Here is an 8,339-nt window from a genome sequence, read left to right as displayed (position 1 = left end):
CTAACCTCCTCCACTTCACAATGTCACTGTTTGAAATATAGGATTTTCAGCAATTAAGAACCCTCTTGATGCACTTGCCCCCTGCATTCTCCCTCCATTGCACAGCATCAATCTTCATCTTTAAACATGACACAGGCCCTCAGAGGGAGTCACGTTTTTTTTGGGGGGGGGGGATTTGATTGAACTTTGTATAGTTCCACTGATATATTGGAATTCCCCTCATGTATTCATTCCCCAACCTCAGTTTGGAACGTGACTTTATTCAATTCTGTTTATCAATGAGTCCAGTTTACTTTAAGTGCTCCCCTCTCTGTCATATATGCTTCGCCTTAACTGAGCATTAAGCCATGAACATTCTTTAATATATATTTTCTTAGCAACACTGCTTAATGGCGTCATCAGCTGTAAGTGATGTCACAATTTCCAAAGAAAAATGCATTAAAAGAAATCATGTACCATGGTACATGGTATATCTAGTAGAGTAAATCTGGAGCAACTGGACTTGCTGAGTAATCATTGAAGATGTTACACTACTCATCCAGTTTCTTCTTCATCTTCCAGTTGCTCTAGATTTACTAGATATTTCAGGTCAATGTATTTCCCTGGCAGTATTTGGCCAGGTATTAGGGTTCCCTAGTCATCATATACTCTGCCTCTCTTTTTGGACACCACTTGCTGGAAGAGGTGGTTGGTGCTGCAGGAACTAAGATGGAGGACCTAGGCCTCAGCAGTCAGATAAGATCTGTAATAGCTCACTGTGGGAGTCAGGATCAGGGTGGTTAGTTGAGCAGCCCGAGACTCCAATGGTCACCAGCCCTGCAACACCATGGGTGTCATCGGCCGTGTTTCAGGCCGTGTTTCAGGTTTCAGGCTCCCCTGTTATCGGTTGTTGAACTCCGGTACACCATGTGCCTACGTGGAGAAGTGCGGCAAGTTTTTTTTTTAGGGGGCGCCTGATTGGGGGAGCAGGTCTGGGCCGCGCCCACCAGGTTTTTTCCCGCTGTCCGGCCAGCCCAGTCTGACACATAGTGTGAGGACCGCTCAGTCTTAAATTCTGTCACATATACAGGGTCGGACTGGGCCGGCAGGACACAAGGGAAAAACGTAGGGGGTGTGCTGACCCCTGACCTCCCCCAGCCCCAATCACAGCCACGAGAAGAGGAAACAAGTTAAGCAACAGGAAGGGGAGGCAGAAGGGGGTTGCAACTTGGGTGGGGGCCTAGGGGTGTGGTGGCCCCCCAGTTCAAAGTTGCACATAGATAATGTCAGGTCTGTTTTATGCACAGACATGTTGCTTATGTATTAGGGATGCACTGAATCCAGGATTCTGCCTTTTTTTTTCAGGATTCAGATTCGGCCGAATCCTTCTGCCCTTGTCACAAAACAAGGAAGTAAAAAATGTTTTCCTCTTCCCACCCCTAATTTGCATGTGCAAATGCCAGAGGGGCTGCCATAAGATGCCATAGAAAGTGACTATTTAGTGGGCTGGTGGGGGGCTGATTTGGGCCTCTCTGTACTGGAATGCCAGGGCCTAGTTTGACTCCCAGTCCAGACCTGTGTCCATGGGTAAATGAACTGTCTAAAGTAAACCTCCCAACTGTCCCGTTTTTAGACGGACAGTTCCTCTTTTGACAGCTCAACCCGCAGTCCCTCTTTTGTGCTGGATTTTCTCTGCACTGAACAGGCAGAAAAAGAAACAATGTTTCTAACTTAATTGGCTTTTGGCAGAGAGCCCAGAACAGCCACAGCTGCAGATAAGATACTTTTGTAACAATTTCGAGATAAGCAAATAAGTAAGTGTAACAATATAAGATAACAGGTCCCTCGGGAGAAGTTCGACTGACAGCTTAAAGGGCAATTCACCTTCATTAGCAAAACTGTAACAACTGGGGAAAAAACACAGAAATGTGTTCAAAATTTCATAACCAATTTTGTAAAATGAACATGGTAATTAGGGGGTGTGGCCACAAAAATAGGCGTGGTATTTTATCCCTCTTTTTATTTGCTAAAAGTTGGGAGGTGTGAGACAGCTGGAGTCACTTCTTCATTCCACCTGGAGCATCTGCACGAGTTTTGCCGAGAGAAGCCGAAAGGCTTGAGTCGCGCAGTTCGGAGAGCGTCCAGCAGGTGGCGTGAGTGAGTGAGTGAGTGAGGAGGATATGATAGACAGGGAGAGAGGGAGGAGCCGGAGAGAAGGAGATTGTTTCCTCTCAGTCTGTATCCCTGACACACGCAGGAGGGAAGAAAGAGCTACAAACAGCCGGGAAACAGTAACGCTACACGGGATCTAAACGGACACAACCTGCGCTTCTTTTTACTCATTTCATATTTTTGGGGGAAGCGGAAAGGGTCGCCCCCCACCTGTTTTTTTTTTTTTTTACTCTCCCCCCACTTTTTCTTTGTAAGTTCCCTGATCCCCATTCCCGGCAGCGGCGGCAGCGGCAGGAGGAAGAGACCATCAGAGCAGGAACAGGGGGGTGAGTCTTATCTCTTGTGCAATTGTCATATCGGATCCCTGTCGGCTCTGGTCGCACACGATCTGCTTCATTTTCCCTTCTGCTTTGCTCTAGGGGCCCCCGGGACATTGTTGGGTGCAGCCTGTGGCCCCAAGGTTTGGGGTGCATTTCTCTTGCAGGATCCCAAGTGACTTGTCCCCATTGGGGGGGGGCCCATATAAATAGAAACTGTCTTCAGTGACTGTCCCCCTAGAACTGTAACCCCCTGACAATTGTACATGACACTCAAACTGACACTAACTGGCACAGACCTGTCATATAAGGTGAATATTGGGGTGTCTGGCACCCCCTCCTCCTCACTCCCAACAGAAAAGGGGGAGCTGCTTGTGCTGATTCTTTAGCTGCTGCCCCAGCACATGTGGCCTGTGGACATCGGCTCATCAGTCTAAAGCAGGCCGGCTAGGAAAGGGTTAAGCTGTAATGCCCGGCAATACCCACTCCACCATCTAGAAACCCAACCGCACACGACTGGCGAATATATATATATGTATGTATATATGCAGCGGCATAACGATATTATATTCCAGACCCTTTATTGTGACACGCACATTGCATGTATGTATTATGTATGTATTATGTATGTACAGTCACATGTCGTGTGTTATGAAAGCGTTAACAAGTCCTGCAGGATTGTGAGCAAGGAGTAATGTGAAGGCTGCATTGTACACACCGAACCCGCCATGTCTTCAGTGTTGCCCAAATTCTGCACCACGCCTCCCCCCTGGTTTTTTTTTTTTCCATCTCATGCCCTGAAGCGCCGAGATGCCTGAATGTGTTCTCTTAACCCCCACCCTTCATTGTTGTTCCTACAGGAGACGTTCACTTTTTTTTCTATCACGTGAAAATAGTCTCGAAGGGATTTTGTGCAGGCGGAAAGTGTTCTTCAGAGCGATGACAGGTTTCCTGGGATACAGGCCCATCCGCCGCACATAGGCCCTTGCACTTGTGTGTACAGTGTGGAGTTTAGTGGCTGTGTGGGGCCTCTTTGTGTGGTCTCCTGCACTATCCCCTCACTAACCTCCCCACCCCTCACTAATCTACCCCCTGTACTATCCCCTCACTAACCTCCCCGCCCCCTGCACTATCCCCTCACTAACTTCCTCATCCCCCTGCACTATCCTCGCTAAACTCCTCATCCCCCTGCACTATCCCCTCACTAACCTCCCCGCCTCCCTGCACTATCCCCTCACTAACCTCCACGTCCCCCTGCACTATCCCCTCACTAATCTACCCCCTGTACTATCCCCTCACTAACCTCCCGACTCCCTGCACTATCACATCACTAACTTCCTTATCCCCCTTCATTATCCCCTCACTAACCTCCCTGCCCCCCTGCACTATCCCCTCACTAATCTACCCTCTGCACTATCCCCTCACTAACCCCCTCATCCCCCTGCACTATCCCCTCACTAACCCCCTCATCCCCCTGCACTATCCCCTCACTAACCTCCTCATCCCCCCTGCACTATCCCTTCACTAACCCCCTCATCCCCCTGCACTATCCCCTCACTAACCTCCTCATCCCCCTGCCCTATCCCCTCACTAACTTCCTCATCCCCCTGCACTATCCCCTCACTAACCTCCTCATCCCCCTGCACTATCCTCACTAACCTCCTCATCCCCCTGCACTATCCCCTCACTAACCTCCTCATCCCCCTTCACTATCCCCTCACTAACCTCCACGCCCCCCCTGCACTATCCTCAGTAACCTCCTCATCCCCCTGCCCTATCCCCTCACTAACTTCCTCATCCCCCTGCACTATCCCCTCACTAACCTCCTCATCCCCCTGCACTATCCCCTCACTAACCTCCTCATCCCCCTGCACTATCCCCTCACTAACCTTCTCATCCCCCTGCACTATCCCCTCACTAACCTCCTCATCCCCCTGCACTATCCCCTCACTAACCTCCTCATCCCCCTGCACTATCCCCTCACTAACCTCCTCATCCCCCTGCACTATCCCCTCACTAACTTCCTCATCCCCCTGCACTATCCCCTCACTAACCCCCTCATCCCCCTGCACTATCCTCACTAACCTCCTCATCCCCCTGCACTATCCCCTCACTAACCTCCTCATCCCCCTGCACTATCCCCTCACTAACCTCCTCATCCCCCTGCACTATCCCCTCACTAACCTCCTCATCCCCCTGCACTATCCCCTCACTAACCTCCACGCCCCCCCTGCACTATCCTCAGTAACCTCCTCATCTCCCTGCCCTATCCCCTCACTAACTTCCTCATCCCTGCACTATCCCCTCACTAACCTCCTCATCCCCCTGCACTATCCCCTCACTAACTTCCTCATCCCCCTGCACTATCCCCTCACTAACCCCCTCATCCCCCTGCACTATCCTCACTAACCTCCTCATCCCCCTGCACTATCCCCTCACTAACCTCCTCATCCCCTGCACTATCCCCTCACTAACCTCCTCATCCCCCTGCACTATCCCCTCACTAACCTCCTCATCCCCCTGCACTATCCCCTCACTAACCTCCACGCCCCCCCTGCACTATCCTCAGTAACCTCCTCATCTCCCTGCCCTATCCCCTCACTAACTTCCTCATCCCCCTGCACTATCCCCTCACTAACCTCCTCATCCCCCTGCACTATCCCCTCACTAACTTCCTCATCCCCCTGCACTATCCCCTCACTAACCTCCCTGTCCCCCCTTCACACGTTATGTAGTTGTGTGATAGCCGTCCGCACCATTGTGTGGTCCCTCTAACACTGGGTTTCTTGTATTACAATTAGTATGGCTTTATGTACAGTTGTACGACAAAATGCTGTGTAGTCCCCCCCCAGCTTTTTCAATCACTTCTAGATCCTATAAAGCTTACTATTTGTTTTTATTGTGTGTTTGTGTTCTGCGTGCCCCCCTGCTATTGTGTAGACATTCCTGTGGAATTTTCTAGTTTGGTGCATAGGGTTATTTATGTGCCAGTTGTGAATTAAGTGTTGGCTTCTCCAGGCCCTTGTTCTTTCTACAGGTTTCCGTGTGTTACATGGTCACTCTTTCTCTCTTTGTTGCCCGCTCTGTGTGTAGGTCATTTTTAGTGCGTAGTTGTTTTTCCTCAAGCCCCCGGGTTAGTGCGTCCTGCAGGTGGCCTTTGAAGTGGTCCTGGCGCTGTGTCACGCAGGCAGCTGTCCTGATTTGTGTGTTGGGCTCGGCGAGAGAGGGGGTGTGTGGAGCTTGGCTGCAAAGTCCCATGGCCGTCCCAAAAAAACTCAAGCGGAAATGAGCCTGATCTGTGGGTGTGTTACAGGCACTGGCTGCCATGTGTGTTTATGTGAGGAACTGACAGGCCTGAGGAAGCACAAGGTCTTCACTGGCTCCGTGTGGCTCCTGTGACATCCCCACACACTCTTTGTGTGACACACTCTTTGTGTGACAGTGACAGCCGCAAAGGCCTGTGTGTGTGTGTCTGAGTGTGTGTGTGTGTGTGTGTAAAGCAGCTCTGAGATTTGTTATAATAAATAGGCCAGAAAGTTTGTGTGAATCAGTTACGGAACCAGAATGCCTCATGTTTTTACAAGTTCTGAAACCCACAAAGTCTTGAGCACAGACATAAGCTTCAACAAGTCCCGGAATGGGCTAAAGAAGACGGGAAAGGTCCCAGAATGGGTTGTCGGTGCTGTTCATTACCACACGCAGGTCTTTGCACAAGAACTTTATTACTGTCTTAAAGCTACAGTGGAATATTAGCTGTGGGATCTTTGAGGGTATTATTTTCCTCTAGGGGGTGTAACGCTGAAACTGTGTGTGTGATGCTAAGACTGCAGCACTGCAACTGAAATCCTCACAACTTTGCGTCTTGCATCCAGTTGGGCCGAGCCTGAGGTCAAACAAAATGGCCGACTTCTATAGGGAAGTATAGGGGCCCGGCTATCAATCTTTCCACTTTCCCCCCAAATCTCTGTCAGTAATGGGAACGTGATTGGCTTTGGATTATGTAACATGAATTGAGGGTTTGTAGCAGAAACAGCGGGAGACGTTTCATGGTTAAAGGACCAGTTACACAGTAATTCTTGCCAACACACGTCCTGTTTTATATGAAAAAGCTTTTTCTGCTTTAGATCTGTAGAGAGAAGCCACAAATAACACCATTTTGCCCAGATCACTAAATGTAAGCGCATACAAATTACTGTTCCCCTCATTATGCCATAAAAGTTTGCCCAGGAGCACTAACCCATAACAACCAATGAGAGGTGTGCTTCTAGGCAGGTGACCAGTAAACGCTAGCTGCTGATTGGTTGCTATGGTTTCCTGCTGTTCTGAGCGGCCATTACAGTACAGGCCTGAGGGAGCCCATGAGGCACACGTGCAAGGAAGTCAGGGGGATATTGGCATAGAATGAAGTTGCTGATTATTTTTTTTGTGTCAGGGAACTTTGTTTTGGAGGAGGGGGAGCAGCAGCTGGAAATGGAAGGTGCTCCTCAGATAAAGTAACAGCCTGTTGCTTGTTACATGTGAACTGTGGATTCAGACTGCCTGTGAGCTGTTACTTGTATGGGCTTTTATAAACCAAGTGACCCCACTTGTGCGTGTGTGACAGGCAAGGAGGCCTCAGCCTGAGTGAGTGTGAGTGTGAGTATGCACGCTCACTGTCCTAGGGTGGCTCTTCTCTTTTCTATATACACTTATGTGACAAACCCAGGGAACCCCCTTTCTTCGGTGCCTGAGGAAATCCTCTCCCGCCTGCCATGGAAGTTTGTTTGTACAAATGTGCGAGGAGTTAAAAAAAAAAAAAAAAAAGTGTATGAAAGCGAAATGCCTCGGCGAGATTCCCTTTTGTGTCAGACGTCTCATTCAGCTGCCTCACAGACTATCAGAGATTTCTCTTTCTCCCGCCGATAGCCATAAAAGCTGGCTTTGCCATGAACCCAGTATTGATTTGTTTCTGTGGAAAATGCAAATCATGATGGCGTCCCAGCTTGCCGCAGCGCGGTGGGAAACTGCAACCCCCTGCCGAAGTCAGGCCGAGGAAAGAGAGAGAGAATTGTAGTTCAACTATTTCACTCCTGCCAGACTGTCGCTTGTACTTAATCCTTCTTCTGTGAGTAAAGTCATTGCTTGTATCTTTTACTTCTCTCAAGAGTAAACTGGGAAATGCCTAATCCCTTTACTGGCTTTTCAGGCATTAAAAAATATATATTTAATGTCCAGCAGCCGCACTCTGATCCGGAATTCTTTTGAACAATTGCGGTTGCAGAGTCAACAAACATATAAAAATATTCACAAGGGCCTGCACTCCAATGCCGTGGAAAAAAAAAAATCGAATTTCTTTTATTGTATGCATCCAGCGTTTTGGCCCACATTAGGACCTTTTTCAAGGAGATATATATATATATAGTAATTGGATAAGGACCCACACTCCAATGTTTCGTGAAAAAAAGGGTTTTTATTTCAACTTGTGCATCCAACGTTTCGGCCCATGCCTGGGCCTTTATCAAGGCATGGGCCGAAACGTTGGATGCACAAGTTGAAATAAAAACCCTTTTTTTCACGAAACATTGGAGTGCGGGTCCTTATCCAATTACTGTATGCTAAAGCTTTGACCCAGCACCCACAGTAACTCCAAGACTGGATCAGAGTGCGAGCGTTTGCATATATATATATATATATATATATATATATATATATATTACTTACATACATACATACATACATACATACATACATACATACATACATACATACATACTTCAAAAGGACCCGCACTCCAAGATCAGTGAAAAATCAGTGTTTTATTTTTCAAACTTGTGCATCTAACGTTTCGACCCACTCAAGGGCCTTGATAAGCGACTGGCTCAGAGTGCATAC

General features: G+C 48.4%; 1 protein-coding gene across 2 annotated transcripts in view; it reads left to right on the top strand.

The window, feature by feature from the left end:
- The first annotated feature begins 2,034 nt into the window (after positions 1-2,034).
- Positions 2,035-8,339, top strand: part of thra.L (thyroid hormone receptor alpha L homeolog) — an 87,561-nt gene continuing 81,256 nt past the window's right edge. The window contains exon 1 of one of the 2 annotated variants that reach the window (XM_018234145.2): positions 2,035-2,477. The gene's annotated coding sequence lies outside the window, so the exon portion shown is untranslated. The remainder of the gene's footprint in view (positions 2,478-8,339) is intronic. The other variant, XM_018234144.2, reaches the window with a different exon arrangement.

This window comes from Xenopus laevis, chromosome 9_10L, assembly GCF_017654675.1.
Source record: "Xenopus laevis strain J_2021 chromosome 9_10L, Xenopus_laevis_v10.1, whole genome shotgun sequence".
Classification (NCBI taxonomy): Eukaryota; Metazoa; Chordata; class Amphibia; order Anura; family Pipidae; genus Xenopus; species Xenopus laevis.
Note: the sequence above shows the minus strand (reverse complement) of the source record. Positions and strands in the feature narration are given on the sequence as shown.